At 40.6% G+C, this 24,053-nt stretch overlaps 1 long non-coding RNA gene across 2 annotated transcripts in view; it reads left to right on the top strand.

The window, feature by feature from the left end:
• Nucleotides 1-24,053, top strand: part of LOC127139148 (uncharacterized) — a 161,662-nt gene that overhangs the window by 33,413 nt on the left and 104,196 nt on the right. For both annotated transcript variants that reach the window (XR_007809138.1, XR_007809137.1), the window contains exon 7: nt 22,075-22,142. This is a non-coding gene — a long non-coding RNA (uncharacterized LOC127139148). The remainder of the gene's footprint in view (nt 1-22,074; nt 22,143-24,053) is intronic.

Genomic DNA, 24,053 nt, shown 5'->3' with positions numbered 1-24,053 from the left:
CCTCATGTCTGATAGAATCAGCAGTGTCCATGCAAAGACGCTCAGCACTGCATCACTGACTTGAATCAAAGTGGGAACAAAGGTGTGCTGATACATAACCTAGACAGGTTCAGTATGCCATATTGTGACTGACAACAACAGGCATTTACAGTAAAAAAAAAAAAAAAAAAAAATGATGATAACTTATGCAGATGAAACAGCCTCTTGATTCGAGCATTAATTTAAGCCAGCTTTTTTCCCCTGTGTTTTTAACCCCTGACCTTTTTAATAGTTTGTAGCTTTTTGCTGATGCATGTATGTTACTAAAGATATTGAAGAGTCACACTTTTAAACATAGCAGGAGGAGAGATGAAGAGATGAAAAAATAAGGATCTATTACCTGATTCATTTAAAAAAAAATCTTTTTAAGCTTTAAGCAAAGAGTAAGTGTGTTCAGACTCAGTGTGAATAGAAATGTCTTATAATGTTTTACATGAAAAGAAAAAAAAAATATGTGAAAGATAAAACACCAAAAAATCTGCATGAATCTATGTAAAACTATGATTCTGCTCCCTCATTAAGCTTAATATTAATATATAATAAATTTATAATAATTAGCTATCTACAGTAGATACTGATTTGATTGCTTTTGTTACCACTGGCAGGAAATAGTTGTATCTCTCTATGCCTTATTTTTTTATATACAGCTCAAATAGCTCAGCTTCAAGTTTATCAAAAACCCCAACACGTTCTTGAAACTGTGCTCTCAGCTGTCCACCTTAAGGGGAAGTGTAGGGAAAAAAAGCCAGGAGAAGACGGGGGGAAACAGTGGAGAGTAAAAAGAAAAAACAAAAAGGAAGCAAAGCTGATGAAAAGGACGTTATTAGCTTGGTCGCGGTCGGAGCCCATTTGCGTCCATTTGCATCTGGGATGAAACCTGCAGCTGAGAGCATCTCGGCGATGTATAATGACCGGTTGTCACAACAACACGGGAGGTGGCCCCGCCGGCAAAATGACGGCCCTGTCACTCCTCCGCAAAGACGAAACGCTGGCAACCTGTAATTCCCCTCCCAGCGCTGCTTCCTTCCTGCCTGCCGCCTGGTTAAATGGCACTTTTGAAGGAAGTAAATCTACAAAGTTGTGTTTAATAACATTGCCAGAGCCAAATGTTTGACGGGGTGAGGTGTGTTTGTGGGGGGCGTAGAGCGAGAGGCTCACAGGGTTAAGAGGGATTTGTCATTTGTTTGTGCTCGCAGGCCCTAATCTGTTCATTGAAACGGCCCATCTTTTCAGCTAGCTGTGCTCAAAGTAAATGAAAAACAATTATACAGTGCGTGAAGAGGACGCAAGGCAAGGTGGGATGCCACTGGCTCAATGTGGAGGGGGTATTGATGCTGGTAGTGTTCATCTATCCCTAATCTGCTTTTCAAAGTTTTTTCTAAACCACTCAGACTTTTAAAATGTGAGATGAGAGAAACAGTGCAGGCTTATGTGCTACATATGTATTAAAAAGCAATTTTAATTTACTATTAGTACTCAAAACTACATTAATATTTAAGACATTGCATCCAAACTTGAGATGTAGCTTTAGTGACCCCTGTGCACAGTCTATAAACTACAACATCCCACCTTTGACCTCCATCAAATTAATTGTTATTTCTCTTCTATTGTGTGATTTTTATGTAAATCTAACGCTCAAGTGCAGGTACTCTATCATGTATCTCCTTCAAATGAACATTTCACCCCCTGTCCGTCCATCTGTTAGCTTCAAAGTCACTTTGACAATTCTCTAAAAGAAAAGTAAAACTCCAGAATAGATTTTACATCGTCAGTAATGAGTCAAACACCAGAGTTGACTCGCTTGGGTTGCAGCCTCCTGTCTCTGCAGATGTGAAGTGAAGTGACACATTGATATGCAGGGAGAAAAAAACCCACTAAACACTAAAACTCACAACCAAAGGCCTCCCCAAAAGGCAAACACATAACTAAACCTGTGCGAAGAAGAAGCAGCGGGGAAATTAGCGACAAAGCATTATAATTTGTCACTGATGCATAAATCTTGCTGACGTGCTCAGTCACTTTAATGGTGCCGCGGCTGCTTGGTGGAAGGCTGTGCAAACTTGCGCAGTTGCAGAAAAACAGAAAAACTATATGTTCGAACATCACCTTATTTGCATAATTTACCAAAAGCCAATGAGGCAGCTCAAGGAGTGCGGGTGATAGTAATAAGTGTTTGGGAAAGGCAGAAAGATCACTAATGGTTTGCCTATGGGGATTTCTCCACGCCATGGGGGAGGAAAATGAGAAATATTTTTCAAACAGCGGGGGTAAAGGTTTTAAAACTAGGAGCACATGGGGAGATAAAGATGTTCCTGCCACGGGGTGCTACGCGGGAAAAATGCAACGGCGAGGATGACAAAAAGAATGCCCCCGTAATTTCGGCATTAAGAGGTAATAATCATGTTTCACCGATGATATTAAAAACGGTAACCCGCAAAGCCGGGGTAAAATAGATAAATATATAAATAAAAGTGGAGAGGGAAAGAGGGGGAGGAAAGAGGAGTGGGCCCATCAGGTAGAGGAGGTAATGAGGTGGTGGGTGGGTAGGTGGGGGAGCAGGAGGGGCTGAGCTCTCATCACTAACTCTGTGTGAGAGTAAACAAAGAGTGAGGCGAGGGGTGGAGGAGAAAGAGTTCGGAGATCACGACCGAGCCGCAGATCTGTGGCTCCCTGCTGGGCCCCGTTGTAAGGAAAGAAGGCCTCAGCTGAAATATGCGTATCTGAGGCGACTTACCACACGCATGATGTACATTCAGACATGTAGGGAGAGAGATTTTCATAGTGCTGTATGCTATGTGTATGAAGGCCGTCTATGATAATGACATTACAGTGTTGATAGCAGTGGCAGTTTTTGGGGATGTAAGGCCATGCTGGATGGGTGAAAACATGGCGAATATGGCAACATGATCACTCTAGCCTTATTGTATGACACCAGCACTGTACAAATAGAAGAAACTATGAATTCAGACATACATGTGTTTATAGAACATTAAAAAGTTGGCATTTTAAGTGGCTTTAAATATAAAATTATAGATTTTTTTATAAAGTAGCTGCTTAAACTGCTTGGTGTACTCTAAGATACATACCCAGTATGTCTATAAATATTGTCATCTGTATTATTAGATGTTTTTATTGTATTTGATTAGGATACATAAAAACATATTCACAGAGCTATTATGAGCAAACACTTCACACCTGCACAGTGATATCTACACTATAAAGTGAGGTATTTGTTAGAGGAATGTAATTATTAGTTGTTTTTAAAGCTCAAATGTTAATGACCTATCTTCTCATGATAAGACATTTAATGTTTGTGATGTATTTATTTATGTGCATGCACTGTAATGTCCACATACGTTTTATTGGAAAACTGCTTTCAATATGAGACTATAAGCTTATGAGTAAAATGAGTAACTCAAAGCCACCCTTGATTTTTTGATGGCTAGTTAAAGAAACTGTGAATCTGAGCTTTATAACAACCTTTCTATAGCTGTCTGTAGATCACACTGTTAGTCACTTTTAATGCACAACAGCACTACGACAGTGTCCTGTAAAAACATGCAGTGTTTAAAAAGTGTCAGGATCTTTCCAACATGGAGGCATGTTTACTTTCACTACCGATGGCCATTCTCCAAATATTTCATGATAAGCCTCTTGATTCCAAAAAGTATTTTCAACACCGATGTCATGTTTCTTTCAGGCCTGACAGTAAACATCAACACTCAGCTCAGTGTGTAACAAACACCAAAGACACAAGCAATAAAGTCAAAACTATAGAACTGACTTCTGGATAATATTCTACGAATGTGTTTGTCTGACGTGCTAAGGACAAGAGCTGCAGTGAGAGCTCGGTGAATGTCAGCGGACGCCTGCCTTCAACTTCCCATGAAGAAAACGATAAGCAGGGAGCCGGTTGAGACGGTCGGTCGGCACAGTACATTGTGATAATGACATTTGGGGAGGGATAGTGTTGCAAAGCTGTTAAGCTCTTTCATTGCACCAAGAAGATTAGTCGACGAGATGGGGCTGAATGACAGCGAAGGTAGCGTCCCCAGCCTCGCCTGCAGAGGACTTGGCATGCAGAGGTCCGTTAAAAGCCAAGCGCTCACTTTACACTGAGGACCAATTGTCCTTCACTCGCAAAGTATTGCAAACCCCCACAAAGCAAGGGCATTCTGTTGTTTGTGTCTCTTTCATCTAGCTGTTGATGTAGCTGGATTTACCAGTGATTTCTACTTCTGCACTTGTTTTTTACCTTTTATTTACTTTTCTTCTCGCTCTTTTGTGGATGACTTTTACTGAATTATCTGAGTTTGCTGCCTTTGTAAAGCTTATGTTTTCCCATCATGCCAGTGTGCAGAGTTTTATATACAGCTGCTGTCTGATGAGGCCTGTTTGGTGAGGCTGTATTTAGTTTATCTACTCACCCAAGCCTCTCTCAAACCCCAGTTGGTTACAGAGTCGCCACATTAGGCCTTGTTTGACCGCACCAAAGCAAGAAGTGGGAACTCTGGACAGCTTGTCCTATTATCTGGGACACTGGCCTGCCGTGCCTTTAACTCTTTGTCACATTGCCTATTCCCATTATAAGCCTTTGGGGAGCAGGGGGCCGCCCGTCTGCATCCTAAGTGTATGTGTGTATACATCGACGTGTGTGTTGGTCTGTGGTTTTAACCCAAGTTTCCCTACAGGCTTCTGGAAGCACTTTGTCCATCTCTTGATGTGCTGTGTCTCGGTCCTTCTCCCTCCGCCCACGCAGGAGTCATTTTTATTTATTATCTCCTCTGACAGCAGAGGGAATGATGGGGAGTCGGAGAAAGCGTTTTGTCAGTTCTTAAGTGTCTGACAATCCGAATGAAGTTTAGCATGTGAAGAACAAGAGGGCGCCCTATTTTTTATTTATTTTCTTGCTGATAGAAAGATGGGAAGGGCCACAGAGAGATGCAGAGAGAGAGAGATGGAGATGACAGAAGGAGCGACGGTCACTGAACCCACCAGTGTATTAAAGAAGTCTCCTCTCTGTCATCGAGAAAGCCCGGTGCTGCGGTGATAGGCGGGGAGGTGAGGGAGGGGCCCAAGGATCGTGTACTGACCTCCAGCATGTGTCCCTGGTCCCCTGGTGGTCGCTGCCCCGGGAAGACGCCAGGCGCAGAGTGATGAAACAAAGTGACAGGAGAGTCATCTCAAGAGGAGATCAGTCTGAAACATGGCAACTCCTGGCCTGTCAGGCACAGCTTAGACAGCACCTCCTCCTCTTCCTTCCCTGATCTTGTCATCAATTTTATCAAATAAGGGTGTACAGTAGGACTACACAGGTGAAACTGTAATTTATATGTCAACCAAAAATGACAAACATTTGCTGGTTCCAACTTCTCAAATACAAGGATTTCCTTTTTATCCTTTTATATCATTGCACCTTGATTATTTTGGGGTTTCAGACTGAAGGTCACCTTGGACCTTGGATTGTGATTGTAATTCCCTGACCAGTGGAAAAAATGTTGATGTAGCTTCCATAATACAGTGCATAGGCTGAATTTTACAGTAACAAAAGGCCTGACGTGTGTGTGGCTTTACCTCTGGCTCTCCAAAGCTAAACAGGCTGTGGATTGATGTGTTAATTTATTTATTTGGATCTCTTTTAGCCCAGGGCTAGTCTCCAAGGAGTCCAACAGTCTTATAGGTGGTTGTGTTTGTTTGTCTTGAGGACACATTTGGCTGTGAGGACACATCTGTCCAGGGTAATGTTTAGTCACAGTCTCTGTCTAAATTCCCAGGTGTGAGCTCACACTGAGGCTGAGGCCCGAGTGCCGTCATGACGCTGCAGTGTGCATCTTCAAACCAGCATGTTGTTTTCAGTTTGGAGGGTACAGTGAGAGAGGAGAGATCACGGTGTTATGTGGTGTGAGTTGTGTTTGCATACATGCGCATTGAGGTGACTTTTTAAGATTTAACTTTGCTCCACTTTCTTTCTTGAAAGTTTCCTCAATGTTTATGTCTTGTCATCAAGACTGTTTCTCTTTGCTCCTTGAAAGTTGACATTGCAATTTTTTGTTGAGTCATTGCACACACTGCACACAACTGCAAAAACATTCACCTAAATGCAAGCATGATTATTGCCAGGTGAAAAAACATTTTTTTAAAAGGATATAATTGGTTATAAGTTATATAATGTTTGAAAGGATTGCAGGATTTCTCTCATCTCATGCACAACTACAGTGAAATTTTACCTTCTAGCAACAGTATGTAAGCATGTATATGTACAAGTAAACACATGCAGTACATCTTCATACAGAGTCATACAAGCAGACTTGGCTTCTCTCGCCTCAGCCGTTACATAAATGCAGTCTTCTCTGTTGTAATTTGTGGCCTCAGTGGGTTTTTTGTGTTTTTTTTTAATGTGATGTTTATCCCTGCAAACACAGCAAACAGATTCTGTGAGAGCAACGACAGCAGTGAAAAGCATCGGCGAGCACAGCAGGTACTCCTGAGCTCCGCTGTAACAAATACCTCTTAAAGACTCTTATTTAAATGCCCCATCTGCTTTGACAGGTGCTGTTTGAAATCTAACCCCACGGGGGACAACCTTGTAACTTTTTACGCGCCTCTTTGTAACCGCACGAGGAAAAACAACGGGGAGCGATCTCTTTTGTCAACCCGTCGCACTTTGAAAAAACTATACTGTAGAAAAGGACTCTGTGTGTGTGTGTGTGTGTGTGTGTGTGTGTGTGTGTGTGTGTGTGTGTGTGTGTGTGTGTGTGGTGAGGGGGGTGATGCTGATGCCTTCGAAAACTTTAACTCAAAGATTTCTCTCCATGTGGTGACTCCACTCTCTCCATCAGCACCACACACACAGACACACACTCTCACACTCAAGAGAGTATAATAGTGAGGATGATTTCTTTCTGTTTATGTTTGTCATTTCTCCTGTAAAACCCTGATTTGATAAACACGACTCGCCCGTTGGATTATGACTAATAAACCAGTCCTACCTGCTTTCCTCTGCTTTCTCCACGAAGATGAATTACCCATTTAATAAATAATGACATGCAGTGCGCAATGACAATTACCTGACTTATTTTTCATTTGGAAAAGGGGGGGTGGTGGGGGTTGGATGGAAGACACCTTACGCTGTCACGGATGGCAGAGCGTAAACTGCACGCTTTAAGCTTTAATTACCTTGTTGTTTTTGTCCCTCCATCACACTGGCCCCTGCACTCAATCATACTGCTGCCAAAGCCACGGCTCCACTCCAGAGACCCCCTCATACCCCCTCCTTCCCCCTCAGTCCACTGCAACACATTAAGAAGAGATTAATAAACAACATTAATATCTTTTTTTCCCTTTTGTCCCTCTCTTGTCCTGATTTTTTTCCTTTTGTTCTCCAAAATTACGCCTTTTCTTTTATTAAATCTCCTTGTCGGTCCTTGTCGTCAGGCTTTGTTCGCTGTTAAAGGTTCACAAAAAAGCATTGCATTTAATTGCCCGCCACCCTTGATTGCAAGCTTGTCTGTGTGTGCATGTGTGTGTGTGCGTGCAAGAGAGGCCGCTGCCATTAGAGCCTCCTGAAGGATAATTGCTATCAGTGTAATGATCACAGTGCTTTCATGTATCGGGCTCCTCCATCTCCCAGATATGTGCCATTAAGAGCAAGGTTGTCTTTGTTGCAGCTCAAGCTTGGACATAGGCCAACCCCCCCCTCACACACCCACCACCACATACACACACACACACACTGGCACACGCACACACAAACACGCTGTTGAAGCTTACACATATTTCTAATATGTCAAGATATTCTCCTTGGGGGGTGTAGGGGGGTGGGCGAACTGAGAAAACAGAGACAACAGTTCTGTTTTATCTCATCAGTGAAACAGGCCTGCATCATCAACGTAACATAAATAATTTATGGCGTCATTGTCGAGCCGTCATCTGTGGACGAGAACCTTTTACCGCAGAGAATTAAAATCAATTAAATGATGGCGCAGAAAAGTAACTCCTGAGCCAGGTAGCACTGACTCTCCAAACAGATTCTGGTGTCGCGACGCTGCAGTGTGACAATGTTGAACTTCACATGAGAGAGGGAAGTCTTAATTGTATTATTTCTCAACATTAAAAATGCAAGCGCTCTTGGAAAAAACAAAAGCAGGCAAGGAATAGAAAAAAGCACTAGCCAGACATCTTGGCATCTGTTACCATTAATTTACTGCTCACTGCTTTCAATGTGATTTCCTCCCATATGTTTCAGATGTGTCTTTGCCTTCGCCCCCTGAAAACAAACGGCTTTTTCTCTGAATTATTCACTCCAGCTAACACCCCCCCCAACACACACACGCACCCATACACAAAGACACATGCAAGTACACACATGTAAAAGCACCATAAACAATTCATCTGCAGTTTTATCATTAAAAGATGACGCACTGACTTTTCATGAGAGATACTCTCGGATTTTGGTCCACATGTTGGGATAAGGAGAAAAAAGCATGCACACACTGACACACTTGCATAACAGTGACACTTTTGTAACATGCACACACACGCAAAGGACCTTGATATACCTGTACATCCTGATCCCATGAACAAAACCTGACAGACACTTAAAAAAAGGCACTTCAACACTTAACATTTTGGCACACTTAAATGCATACACTCAAATCTGTAAACGCACACAAATACACAACACTGACGTAAGCGCACACATAGAAACCCCATCCTCAAACGTAACCACTTGGCAGGATGCATTCTTTCAGGACATTGTAGCTGTTTCCATTTCCCATCAGATAAGCCTCAGGTGTGTCTTCTTACGCCCTAATATGTTTAGTCTGAACTCACCCCTGAACACAATCTACTCCAGTGGCTCACAATGAGGCAGGAACCGTCCCTGGTAGACTTTGGCTGATAACAGGCTCCGCTGTAATGGTTCTCCATTGTTGTGAAAACACAATACTCTTTTTGGCCGTGCCAGTCTGCAAGCGTCGCAGGCCGAGTCTGACCTGCCTTTGAAGTTTCCTTTCAGTCTCAGATGCCCTCTCGTGCCACCAGCTCTGACTGAATGATTGATGATGCAGATCAGGAGAGTCGCAGAGAGTGAAATATGGATTTAAGAAACCATGTTTACTACATGAAAGGCAGGAGGTGGCACTGCCAGTCAGACCCACTGCTCAAGATGCATATTATTCCACAAAAGCTTACAAGTCATCAAAATGTTTGTACTTTAATTCAAAGAATGTGTTACAGCAACCAATAGTGCCTTATTTCGATATTTCATTTTTTGTGATATTTTTGGGTCTGTCTGCAAATGACTCTTGTGTAATGTTTTGCAGCAAATTCCAATCAGGTTTCACCTGTTTACCATGTTTAGTTTTTTGTATTTGATTTATTAAATCCAAAGGATAACAACGTACCAGTATGGTGTTTATCTTTCTCCAATTTCGGAGTAAAAATCATGCATGTTTGTCACAGTCAGAAATTGCGCTGTGCTCCCACTGTGTGATTTGCTACAGGTTTGCTCAAAGTCATATACCCCTGCTGTTTTCAAAAATACATTAGAAAGAGCTCACAGACACATGGCCTTACAGGCTGACTGCTAATGAGCTCGACCATCATCACCGCATCTCTGAAAAATATGGTAGTGTAACTGCACTGGCTCTACATTTCAGTTCACTACAACTTCTTGCAACTTGAGGTAATTGCATAGAATGAGCAGACTTCAGTCTTAAGAAATCATGTTAAATGTAAAGTATAGAAAGTGTGAGTCGAGAGGACTAGAGCGTGCTTGCAGAAAAATTGGAAAACATATTGAAAGTGAATCCAGGCAACCATTCCATTAAATCTGATGCTCCCTTATGTTCTAATGTGAGAGATGTTAATCTTAAACTTAATAAAATGTGTCTGGCTTCTGCTTATCATCTCGCTATGAGAAAGTTTTCATCTTGTTTGACTTTGCTGAAGAAATGGGTGTCTGTGCTTGCTCTTGGCGTGCAAAATCTTTATAGGACTTGTGTTTTTGGAGGTTTACTGTAGGCCCAGGTCTCCTGTTAGCATGGCAAAGCTGACTCTCAAACTTTCCAGTGATAATGGGATGTGGATGATGCTCTTCAAATAATGTCACCAGACAGATCTCAGCGCAGTTGCCAAATACAACCAAAACACACACAGGCATCTTTGTTGGTGAAGCGGGACTTTCCAGGCTCTCCTGTCTTGGCGAGTGGTTGGTCATGGGGATAGTTGTATCAGCCACGAAATATGGCCAGTGATAACAGGCGGCGGGTTGTACTGGGACAGAGCACAAGAGAAACACTGTTCGATTTGCAGTTTACTTTAGTTTGTTGCCACACAAATAAAATAGAAGTAATGCGATAATAACTGATTCCATTACAATAATTTAGAAACATGAAATAGAGAAACACAAGACTAATTAGATGAGGAAAAAACCCAAAAGATAAAATAGAAGTAAATAATATTGATTGGCAAGGAGAACAGAATCTAATTGACACAAAACACACATCATGACAGAAGAAGATTTCCTTTAAAGTTTCCACTGACAAACCACACAGTGAAAACAAAATAATAAGACAGACAGTCGACATAACTTGTGTAGTTTAATTACTCTAGTCCGGTAGTAATCCCTCATCTCAGTTTACCACAGCGACTTTACTCTTTTTAGGTTAAAGTTACATCAAGAAAAGTAAAGTAGCAAAAAGTAAGAAAATAGTTTATTCCAGTTATATTATTATACTGATGTGGTTTACTAATCAAATCAAGTGAAGAAATTGTCAATTAAAGTTTAGTCCACTCTGTTCTGGCCGACTCTAGTCCAATGTGGGGAAGTAATGCATAATAAAATGGGTCTCATTGTCAAGTTTATTCTAATGCAGTTAATTCTCCTTTCATCTGTTGCATCGCAATCTATTCTTTTCTAACTGTACACTTAGAGTGTGTTTGTTGGACTGTTGCAGTCAGTACATTTTGAAGTTTCCATCTCCACAGTCAGTCAGAGACAAACTGTCCCCAGTGTGTCTGATTCCGGCATTCATCCAGACAGCCCTAATGGGAAAAATAGACATTTCTTTTTTCCTTCCTTTTTGTCTTTTTTTACTCCGAGTGCCACCGATGTGACAGGCAGAGAGACGTCTGGGGGGCATATGATGTCATTTATTGATAAGCTGACGGCCTATCCGCCAAGAAGGGCCCTGTCACTGTTTTTGCCTCGACTTATCCACCCATTTACCATCACTGCTCACAACCTTATCAAACAAATGGAGATGTAAAAAGAAATGAACAAACAGAGTACAGATCTGATTTTCTTCGATTGTAAACAGAGCGTTTGGTTGCGGTGAGTCATCGCACACGGCCCACTTCCTTTTGATGTGCGGCACAGAAATGATACAAATTGCATTTTGTCCCTGTGAAATACAATAAGCGGTTGGCGTGATGGAGAACATATTCATTTATTAGTGTGGAGCTTTAAGTGAAGGGCTCCCATTCTTATCTGAAGGGACTCATCAGCTTCCTTTTTGATAAAAACCAAAAAGGGGAGAAGCACCGGCAGCGGCGTCGATCCCTCCACGACTCTGACTCAAAGTGGTCTGATTTACAGACTTGGTGATTCCATTGAGATGTGGTTTAAATCAGAAAATGAGACAGAGGAAATACAATGACACACACACACATATATATATATATATATAATTGAAATGTACAGACAAGCATTTTCTGTTTCCAAGAGTTTAGCCAGAACTAAAAGAAACATTGTGTAGTAACTGTAACTGTAGTCCTCAACGCTAACATGTCAAACTACTCCTTATTTTTATTTTATTAATACTTGTAAGCACACATGCTCTAGAAAAGAGAAATATAACTTGATCATACACACAGGCTATAGTAGCCATAAATGTGTTCATAAACTGACTGGGTTTTATATTCTGAAGCATCAGCAGACTAACTGCTGCTGCTGTCTGATATATTTTATAAAGGGCATGAGTGTGTTGACAGTTGTGGTCATCACCCTAACTTTTACACGTGTCCCCACAGCGCTTTCAATGTTTCCCATTTGCTAATCACACATGCATTTAAAGATGCAGTCAATTATTTCCCCTACTTTTTATCGCTTTGTTTGTTTGAGATCATTAATTACAAACAAATCAGAGAGGCACTGAGTGAAAACTCCTCACTGACCCGGAACAGTTTTCCTCAGCGAATGGTGTTTGCAGTGGAAAAGAGGTTTTGGCCCAAATTTTTGACCCCCTTGACTGCAGTTTGATCCAGGATATGTTTGGATGCCAGAGGTCGTTCAAGGGTCACAGGCTTCAGGAAGCTGCTTTGGCTTTTATGCCTCAGTGGTTGAAATTCAGTTTGTTAATGAGACTTTATTGTTGAAAGAGTTGAGATGAACACAAACATCTTTAAAGGTTTTCTGATCTATCTGAATTTGAGTCAAACTACCAGTAGTAGCAATAATTGTTCAGTTTTTTATTTAATGGGTCAAACAGCATCTGATCTGTTATATCAGGTGATGACAACACCTCCTAGACATAATACAAAATATAAGACATCTGGAAAAGAGTCATGCTGTCAAGTTGACTTCAGAAGCAGTTAGAGACACATTACTGGAAAACACAAGCAGCATCTAAGAATGCCCAGATTGTATTGATTAATGAGGAGATTCAGAACTGCATGTCTCATAGGTATATTATTATCAACTGAAGTTCAAGTTTTGGCTAGTTGACTGAGAATTATTCAGGATCTGACACTGGGTTTAGCATTGCTAAACAATGCTGTCACCTCAAATCCACCCTATTACAAAACAAGGGTCTGTTTTGACATCACAGACATCCTGATCCTCTTCAGTTCCATTAAATCTGATTTTGATTGTACTTTGGATGTCTGAAAACAGGTATGTGCCATAAACAAGACCAGATGGTCACTGAAACAGATGTGGTTGTATTGCAGCACCCAGACTCTCATGAAGAATGACCTCATCCACTCAGAGAAGACGTTGGATAGATGGATGGATAGACAGAGAAGTGAGTGCACGTTTGTTTTGACCCAAGGTAAATATAATGTGACAGGGCAGGATTTCCCTGTAGATTGTGTAATTGTATTTTCACATTGGCGCGTCAAAGTTGAGCAGATTCCCCGGAGCATCCGCAGACAGATGGGCAGTGCTGCATATTTTAAAGGTGACAAAACTCAATCTTACATCGTCGTACAGATTTTTTCTTTTTCTCTCTGAGATTGGCACAACCCCTCCCCCATCAGCTTATAGCATCTCTGCACGTCATGGTTCAGTAGTGTTTTAACAAACTGCTCAACCTGGAGCCTGGACAACGACTGTCTGTGCTTTGCAGATTGCTCTTTTGTTCTTCGTTAAGGCACTCTTGAGGAAACTGGTGCAAAGTGAAGTTTACTTTGTGTGCCATTACAGTAGATGTGGTCATGCAGTAGCTGAGACACACTGTACACAGCCTGGAGGCCAGCATTACAACAATGCAGAATCAGCATTCTTAGAAATTGTGATTTATATCCTTTAATTTAATCATTTCAAATGCCATTTAGATGCCAAATCTCATTTATAAAAAAGAAATATGAGGCATTAATGAACACTTAAGATGCTTTGCTTCAGAATCAAAGATAAGAGGGAATGGGAGTCTGCACAGCCTTTTATAGCATCATTCCTCACAAAAGTCAATTTAAAAAAGTTTATTTTTAAAAAAGCAAAAACATGTATCTTTTTATGCCTCAGGTAGAGGAAGAGGTTTAACATCTGTTTTTGCAAACAAGGAACAGTTATAAATAAATGACACTGCATTAAGATAGGACACCACATGCCTCAATGCCATGACAGTATAAAAACAAACTACCAAACAATATAATGTATAAAACTTAAAAAAGAAGAGATGTTAACCACTGAAAAGTTGGTTCATCATTACCGCAGATAGAATGAATGAATATTCAGCACTTGTAAGCCTTTGTATTTGAAGGAAGTTTGAATCTTAATGATTTATTATTCCCATGTTCCTTAAATGAATGTGAGGTCACTGTGTGTGTGTGTGTGTGTGTGTGTGTGTGTGTGTGGTGTTCATCTGACAGAAAGCTACAGCTCGGGGGTACAGCAACCCGAGGCTAGCGCTAACACAGCGGCAGATGTCGGCCGTTTTTCCTCGGCCGCCGCCATACACTCAACTTATTTGATTTCTTTTCTATTTTGGAAGTGGTCTGAAGGGAATCCATTTTGACAGAAAACCCTGTAATTAAGTGTATTGGTTTGCCCTCTTGCTAAGCTAATGGCTTTATTTTGACAGTGTTAATTGTCATAATTGTCAGAATGGTACCTCTGACACTCAGCTCGGAGATGTCGGCGAGGAATTGTTGCGCGTTGATGAAAGCGTTGTCATACATACTTCATCTCAACGAGCTAATGCGGCCTGCATCTTGCCTCTCCCCGTCGAGCCTTATGGGACGCTGCAGCGTCGGCTTTCTAATTGCCTCTAATGAAACGCCAGCGAGGGAGGTGATCTACTCCTATTTAGATCTCAGTCTTTAAAGAGAGACAGAGAGACAGATGGAAACGAATGGATGGCGTGAAAAGAGATGGAGGGAGTGAAAGAATGAGTGTTGAATACACCCTGATGTTGAGGCAGAGGGGAAAATGGACAGAGAATAAAGTAAAAGAAATAGAGGAAGAAGGGCAGGGAGAAAATGAGGGGTATCAAGGGGGAATGAGGCCTTTTTAGATACGTCTTCATAACGAATGCATGCTAATTAAGGCTTAGCCCTGCTCTCAAACTAGTGTTGTGAAACTTGACACAGTGATATGATTTCACAGTGCAGTGCTGCAGGGCTGCCTGGCTGTTTTTGCATGTTGTTAGTTTTGGAAGTGGGTTACTATTGTAATGGAGATGTTTGGACAGCAGATGGTGCTGTGGGTGGCCCTGCATGGCCCTCAGCATTGTACATCACAGTACACACTAGTTTCCTCTGTTTCTTCTTTCCAAAATGTTTACTCCAGTGTGAGTCACCTGCTCTTACACAATGCTTCTCCAGTAATTAAAACACAGGCAAGAAAGCAGCCAGAGAAACAGTAATACAATAACAACTGAGCTCATCCCTTAACGAGGAAAATAAATAATTAAATTAATGCAAATGTCTACCTTGCATCTTGGTAAATTGATATAACATATTTTGTCTCAGAACCTGGATAGTAGAGACATTTAATGTTAATTTTTGAAACTTAGATCTGTCCAAAAAAAAAAACAACAACGTCTTTAACCAAAACAGCAGTGTAAAATTAAAGTGTGTTAGTTAAATCACAAAAATGCCTAAAAAGGAGATTTAGTGAGATCTTAGTAAAGGAATAAAATCAAAGTGGCTACAACACAAACGTAGATTGTCAGCAAAATAACAACATTTTACTTTACAGTGAGTGATCTTTGTGGTTTTGTTGATTTTCCTTGTGACCCTTTATTAGCCTCTGAGACTTTTTGAATAATTTTAGAGCTCTAAAAAGGTAAAAAAAAAATTATAGTAGTCCACAAGACAAAAAGAAAAGATTAGAGAAAAATCTGAGTAATAATTTCATGTACAGAAATCACGATTTCCTTATTTCCTTCCCTGGTAATTATCTTGCATCCTCCAGGTAGAGAAGCTTTAATAATGAGCTGGAATTTATGATCTCTGTCTTGATACAACTTGGAGATGTTGAAATGGCTCAACAAACAGCCACAGAGGTGGATACCAAAACCCAGAACCCAGAGGAAGAGTCATCTCTGACTTCACTGCAATAATCCATGTGCAATTATTGCAGCAGCCGCAACAACAACAACAACAGGGTCACAGAACAGATAATATGCACTGCAAGTTCAAAGGCAACGATTTAGATGAAACTGTGCGTGTGCTGGTAAACAGCAGCCGGATTATCCAGAGGAGGAAAATGGAAGCAGAGGCGAAACGAGACGTAGATGGAGAGTAGTTCCTGGGAGAGCTCCTCTCTCCTCAGCTCAGGTCCAGATAAGAGAATTATGGCACGACAAGGAGAGTTGACAGAGCTCGCTAAGTCTGTTTATTAGCAAGCGCACTTCATTAGAAACCAAGATCAGGTTGATAACCACCCCTCCCCCCTCCTTCTGTTAGTAAGTAAATAAGCATCAGTCCTCCTTCATGGCTTCACTTTTTGTTTTTGGAAACCTTTCTCTCTCGAACCTGGGTGAGATTCATAATCGCTCTTTAAATGGCGATGAAGTGTCAAGAGCAGCAGGAGAAAGGCTAAAGGGAACAAAAAAAGCACCACTAAGGTTTTTTTTTTTTTGAAAGATTGATAAATATGGTGGAATCTCAATTAGGCGTCGGGCATGAACGCAGATATTAAAAATTTGGTCAAGAATCTAATTAGCTGGAGGTAATTAAACAGTCTCACACAGGGTCATTAATCTTTCCCGTGGACCTTTGATGTTTTGCATACTGTCTTGCAAGTCATTAATAAAATTCATAACGCTTTTCTTTGTGGTGTTTTATCATGGCCGTTTCTTTTTTCCCCCTTTTCTTTTTTTTCTTCTTATCCCCCCCTTCCCTGTATCGTCCCTCCTCCTCCTTCCACTCTTCCCTGTAAGAGAGCCCAGTGCAAGTGTCAACACATCACAAGGGCCTCTCCTCTTGAGTTAATTTACTTTTTGTGCATATTACATTTTAAAGTTGCACGCACTGCGACCCCTCCCACCCCAGCATGCCTCAACCCCCCCCCCCCCCCCCAACCATCACCACTCTTCTTTTTCTTTCTTTCTTTTTTTTTTTTGAGAGCACAATTACAGCGGCAGATCAAATTAAATTCTTCTGCAAGCACAGCTCATTTGGAGTGTAAAACATTCCTCGGCAGTGTGCAGCCGAGTGTGCGGCGTGTCAGCGCCTCGCAAGAAGGGAAGAGAAGAAAACAGAATTGTGTGGCCATTGTGTCCCCCGTAATTAAATCCCCACAATCAGTCCATCTTAAATCAGTCACGCCGTAAATATGAAAGGGGGCTGGGATGAGCTTGAGTACTTACTTGGCCGTCAACACAGCAGGGTAATATATGTTATGTAAATGTGTCGGAGATTATAACGCAGTCGACTGACATGGTAACATTGCCGACGTAAATATGATGCTTAAAAAAATGTGTGTGTGTGTGTACATGTTGTGTGTCTGAAAAGGTACAAGTGTGTGTGTGGTTGGAAAAAGTGTGTGCATGTACAAACTGTGGCGGACAAACAAATGTGTGTATGCATGCAGAGTGTGAATGATTTGGATAAATGTATTTGTGTGCTTGCATGTGTGTGTGGCGACTGTGTGTGTGTGTGTGTGTCTATGTCATGAAGAGTTTGTGTGTGTATATGTGGCTGAGGGTATGAAGTCATTTGTGTGTGTACACACATGCAAATGTAAAGGTGATGTCAAGTGTGTACATGCACACGCAGAACATGTACAAATATATGTAGGTGTGTGTTTGCTAATGCGTTAGTGTGACAAAAGTAGTCTGCACTATATTTATCTGTATTTGTGTGCATGTGTGGGTATGTACACACATGTTGTGTGTGTGTGTGAGTGTGTGGGTGTGGGCAGAAGGCAGAGCGTGAGTGACATTAATGCACAACTATCATGTTGTTGCTGAACCCCAGGAGGGCACGTTTCAAACACTGACAGCTGAGAGTCGCTCTGAACAAAACAAAATGCATTAGTTAGTCTGCTGAGTAAAACAAATCCAAATACCAGTTTTTACATCTCTTTTTTTTCACAAACACAGGCGAAGTGGAATAAGAGTTTATTAGAGATGGTGAAAGGACAGCACAAATATCTAAATAAACAAATTAATCTCAGTTGTTGAAATCGCTTTTTTGATGTGATGACAGACAGTTCCACTTATTTAGGCAAGAGGTCAACATCGAGAAAGAATAAATATATACTGTGTAAAAATTATATAAATACATGCTCAGTTACCAATTTATTAGATTTACCTACTACCAAAACTTATGCAATAAATCCTGCTGTCATAAAGTTTTTATGTTACAGGGAGGTGTTCATTCAGTTTCATGGTGATTTTGGAGACTTTAGTTTGTGGTGATGCTGAATTTTATCATGTTACATCAAAAGATGTTATGAAGGCTATGAATTATTTTAAAAACAGAAAGAAAGTAAGCATTAGTTTGTTAAAAGTTTGGATCCTTATGGTGATCTCTTGTTCACATGCTCTGAACTAATAGTAGACGTTCACTAGAAGAGGCTTTGACAAGATTTGGCCCCAATTAAGCCTCTGTGCACAAATTTAGCAGATGGAGGGGGGCAAAACTTTCATATTCGTATTATACTTTGGCTCAGAGGTTTCTCTCTCATTGCCCCAGTCAAGAGAAATTTGGATGAGATGGCAAACTCTGTGCCTAATTAGCTGAGGAATTCTTCGAAAATATATCTGCGTCCATCCCTCACGTCCAAACACAGAGGAGGGTTCACATGATATTTATCAACTTTTACTAAAATATGAGCATGAAAGTTGTGAAAGAATAAACCTAATATCAGTTTATATATGTTTTAATTATTGTTTTTTTAACCTAGAAAAAACATACTTTCTCCACAGGGTTTTAAAGCTTTATCCTTTTTTTTGTTTAAATGTATGGTATCATTTATTAGCTGAGGTATTTTTTACCTCTGAAGTGTTTTTGTTTTTAAGAAGCAAAAAACTCAAAACTCATTTTATTTTTCAGCTCATAAATGTATAATAACCTACAGGAGGTAGTTGTACAGTTTTGGTTTGTGTCTTTAAGCAAGCAAAATCAAAAATCTGAGTTAATAAAAATCCAAATAAATATTTATATTTGCATCAAAGTGATCAGAGTAAATTACAGTTTTAAGATGTGTTGCATTTGGTTCTTCCAAAATATTGTAATGCTTAATTATTTTTCCTGATGTGATGTGAATGCTGTATTAGCTCTAGTGTGGTTGTGTGTCTCATAGGCTTCAGGACAAAGGAAGTTGTCCTAAAGTGGCACTCAGGGAAACACTGTACCCAAATTATTTGACATTACACAAATTCAGTGACGTGAAAACACCTCAGCGATATCTGTGTTAGAACCTAAAGAAATGTTAGGATGATGCAACTGTCACACTGCTATAATTATATACCAGATATCACAGTTTCAGAAAAACAAGAACAAAATCCCTGCATGTTCTATGTTCTGTCTATATTTAATATCTGGCTGTAAATAGCAGCAGTGCACTTCCTTCCATGCTGAAGACATTAAAGTTGTCTTGGTCCTGTTTTCAGTAGAGGTGAAGAGCAGAAAGTAACACTGCTTCCTGTATTTCTTACGGGATATTTGTAGGTGAGGCAGAGGGAAAATGTCCTCCTTTACATGCATTCAAAGACACACACACACACACACACTTTTGGCATGTGTTGCACAGTGTTGCATGTAATGCGTTACATCAGTGATGCCTTGATGTAATCATATTACTTTTTACTGATATAGGGAAGGGAATTTTTCCAGCACTTAAGACCTGTATAGTCACGACTTAAACATAATCTTTTTCAATTTTTTAGTAGTAATACATAGACAGGTACATGACATGCACACTTACTCAAGCCTGAGCCAAATGAATGACAATGAAATACTGAACCCTGTGATGTTAAGAGCAGACAGTGATGCCATGCATGCCAGCTCCTCCTCTTCCTCCTTCCAGCTCCCAGTCACAGAGGTCATGTGAGGAGCAGCTGGGCATGGGAGAAGCACTCCAGTCTGCAACCATTATGTCATTTCCTGTTCTGCTTCCTGTCAACCTTAGCTGCCAAAAGAGAAAAAACTTTAATGGGCAATTTCCACAGGGCAAAGGGGGTAAACCAAGAGGGAACATGTAAAAGTTCTTTTTACAGAGGGAACACAAATGGTGGTGATGGGAAAAAGGCAGCAATGGGAGTGACCACACATCTGGTAACAACAACAACAACAGTAAAAAAGTCAAAGGTAAAGGGAAAAAAAAAGAAGGCGATACACTGGTAGTATCTCACAGTTTCATTCTCACTGTAGTGAGATAATCTCTTTTCTTCCTCACTTGTACCTTTTTAACCAGCTGGTATTTATGTGGAAAACACCGTCCCCACCCCCCCAGCCCACCCGAGGCCCTCTCTGTGTCATCCTCCTTCCTTTCTGGAGATGGGAAAATGAAGTGGTGTACTGCTAAATATAAACTGGCAAACACAGGGGCGGTGGTGGCAGTCCTCAAAGGCACATTTCATACGGTAGCGGGGGGTTGAGGGAGGTATTCGCTTACCTGATAAAACGACGATTGTCTCCCCTGAGAGCGCGGGCAGATAAAATTATTTTGAGTAGGAGCACAATGGCAGAGGTGCTTATGTTAATCCTGACACTTCTAAAAAAAAAAAAAAAAAAAAAAAAAAAAAAAAAAAAGCGGCAAATAAGATAAGCTCCTGCCTCAAGGTAAAGAGTAAGGAGTGGGGAGAAAGGAGGGAGGCCCCTGCCACCAGTGCCACCATATGAACGATTCCTCCCTCAGCCAATTTCTCCTTCACTGAATCCCCGTCCAAGTTTGTATCTGAGCATTTATTTGCATAATTCACACCTACTCCCTGCCCCCCTCCCCTTCCCCACAATATCCTGCTGTCCCTGCAGGGACAAGGAACGCGCTCGCAGGTTGGACCTGTGGTTTTAAAAATATCTCTCAGAGGAAGGAATTACCTCATTGGGGGTAAACCTCAGTGAGTGAAGCTCATGAGGCCCAGTGACGCAGGCAAGGAGGGAGCAGAAGTCAAACCGATAAATCTATCAGCGATTAAATTTTAATTTAACCAATAGCATTTCTAGCTTCAGAGCAGCTTTGTCTCTTAGTAGTTAAAGTGACGCTCTTTTATTTCTGCTTATGTAACTTTTAGGTTCCTATAATCATCTCATTTCACACTGTCTGACAGTGTGTTTATGTATCAGCTTGTTCCAGCTCTTCATTAAAGCCATGTTTACATTGAGTGAAATGTTCAAACCCAAGACTCCATGTTTTTTACATTCAGTCAAACAAGACTATTCTAGATGTCTGATGGGTCATTTTATTCACATTACCCAAAAAATACAGCCTGAGATATTTAGCATCTTAAGGACTGGTCCAACATCAGTGAAGGGTTTGAAGGGAGTGAGCCAAAAGACGTTTTTCAGATGTAAATGGAAAACTTTACAGAAAAATGAACAGCTCTGGGAAATGCTTGATACAAAGAGCTTCACTAGCCAGCTAATGTGGCTACTTTGAAGTAGGATGTTGTGTTAGGTCGTTTTTTAACTGCAGTTTTTGGCTGTGCCAGACAGAAGTTTATATCTGTGAGAGGAACTCTGAAATATTTGGTCATCAATCCAAAACAGTGTTTCCAGATTCATCCACCCATTACTAATGTAGAGCTTTGGCAACCAAAGACAGCCTGAATCAAAATTCTCTCATTATCAGAAATTTGCTGCTGCAACCCAAGATTATAAACTTTTGCACACAATTCTTGTGTATGTCTGTCCTGGAAGAGGGATCCCATCTCTGTTGCTGTATGCTGTACAGACTGTAAAGTCCCATGTGACAAAGATATAATTTAACTTGAATTTTACTGCATGTTCAACCTTCATATAGGATGCTCATTTCTGTGTATGGTGTATGGAAAAACAGCGACAGTGCAGTTAATGTCTGCAATGCAGGTGTCTGGGACCTTTAGCAGCCAAAATACTAAGTTTCATATTATTAGCTTCTCCCTTTGTTGATTAAAGCTTATGTAATGTCTAAAATGCTAAAAATAGATGCTTTATAGTTACTTTCATGAAGGATGAACTCAACCAGTAATGTTTCTAAATTTCTCTTTCACTGAAATGCTAATAGAAAGACTTGAAAGACTTTGACATTTGTGTGATATTCTCCTTACCTTGTTTGTGAGCCTCTTGAATAGGTTATGTAACGGTTGGGGGATAATTTGTTTGGTGCTTTGAGACTCCTGACGCCCGTGTTTTGTTTCTTCCTTTGCTGTCATGTTTTAGGGAACCCAGGAGAGCCGCTCTCCAGGGATCGACGGTAACTAACTGCAGTGGTGGCAGCAGCCCGGCAGGTATTTTCCCACACAAAGAGTGTTTGTTTTGTTTCACATGGACTATTTTTGTCTGTCTATCTTTGTTTGTTTCTTCTTTTAATGGCAGCTTTTTTCACTTAGTATTCCTGTTTGTTTTCTTGTGTCATAATTTCCTTTTATTCTTTCTGTCTTCATTCTTTCTTTAATTTTTTTCTGCATTCCTGTCTTTCTTGCCCCTTTTCCCTTCCTCCCACTTTGATAAGATGGGTTGGAGGGGATTTTATTATTATTTTGTTTTTAGCTCCGCCAACGGTCTTGTAACTAGCATAATTAAATGTGCTTGTTAACAATGGCAGCTAATGAGGAATACAACAGTATTAACAATAGACGCTGATTAGACAAAGACAGACTGATAAAGCTCAGTGGAGAGCTCACAGTTGAGATTTCTCTACCTGAAGACACCTGTACTCTGACGTCTTTTATCACACAGAGAGAGGAAAGTACCTAGAGCATGATTGTTATAATTGTAGCTATGTCATCAAATCCTTTATCTGTTAGAGGTAAGTTTTTTTTGTACTTGGCAGCTTTGTGGCAGTTAATCATAGTTTTATCTAAATTATTCTTACTTGTCCATGTTTTAATGTAACACTCATAACACAGACACAACTCTGCTGTGTTCAGTGATGCAGTAAAACAAGTATTTTTTTGTTCTGACTCTGAAAATGAATCATGTTTGTGTCACAAATCAAGGCGTGAGTCACTGGAATACATGTCAGAATCGGCCCACGAGTATTATTTTCTCCACATGTCACATACAGTCTGGAGTTATCTCACTTAAACTGACTGCGTCTTATTTTAAATCTTTATTCATCCAGAGAAGGTCTCTCCTCTCTTTCACATTCATATTGCTTCACTATTTACACCTGGGAGCTGCCCAGTACAACCATAGCCCTCTGCTGCTGGCCACTGGGAGTGAACTGGAGCAATTTGGGAGCATTCAACCATTTACAGGCCTGCAATGTATTGATATGTTTGACATGGACCACATATTATCCTGGAGGGGAAAAATGCTGCCTTATAAAGACAGACGAGAGTAGCTGCATGTGTAGTGAAACTGAAAAGCAAATATGACTTGTGCTTTTATGCAGGTTGATCCTCTGTAGTTTGGCTCCACTTATGGGTGTGACTAAAACATTGATATGAAACTTATGCCCTTAGGTAGTGGACATACATTACAGTTGTTGTAAGGATGGCTGATTTAAGTTTTAAGACATTAGACAGGGCTAGTGGTTTGTTAATGTACTGTATGCTAAAATATGAACTTTCTCAGTAGAAAGCCGTACCATGACTTAAACGCCAGTCTGTTAGCTGCATATGTGCTTGGTAGACAAACTGGCCAAACTTCTACAAAGTCAGGGTAGTCCTTTAACATTGCAAAGTACAGCATGCAGGAAAAGTCTGTTTTAACTCCAGTTTTTGGTGTTTTAATCATAGAGCGTATTATCACAGATTTGAACCCAAGAGCTGTTGTGAAGCAAAGCGAGAAAACCACTTAAATTCTATTATGTAGCAGTTTGTCCCTACTGTGAATGTTAAACCAACAAAAAAGTAAAGTGCACCATAGAGGTTATTTACACCACATTTTTTTCCTCCCTGATATGGAGAGTAGAGACCTTTTGAGTGATACAATAGTGCATTTACACGGAGGAACAGCAACCTGACACACCGTAAAGTACTTCTGAAAAGCCCTCAAAATACACAGAGAGTCGGCGGGGAAATGAAGGAGGCTACAGATAAGAGTCGACTTGTAAAACATAATTATATTTCCGTCGCCGGGGTGCGCAGCTGTTGAAAGGAATGCATTTAACCTGTGATTCATGCATGGCAAGAAGTTGTCGAGGGAAAAAAAGAACACCAGTTAAATTGTGGAGGTAAGAAGCCTTGAATAAA

The sequence above is a fragment of the Lates calcarifer genome, linkage group LG7_2 (genome assembly GCF_001640805.2).
Source record: "Lates calcarifer isolate ASB-BC8 linkage group LG7_2, TLL_Latcal_v3, whole genome shotgun sequence".
In the NCBI taxonomy this organism is placed as follows: domain Eukaryota; kingdom Metazoa; phylum Chordata; class Actinopteri; family Centropomidae; genus Lates; species Lates calcarifer.
Note: the sequence above shows the minus strand (reverse complement) of the source record. Positions and strands in the feature narration are given on the sequence as shown.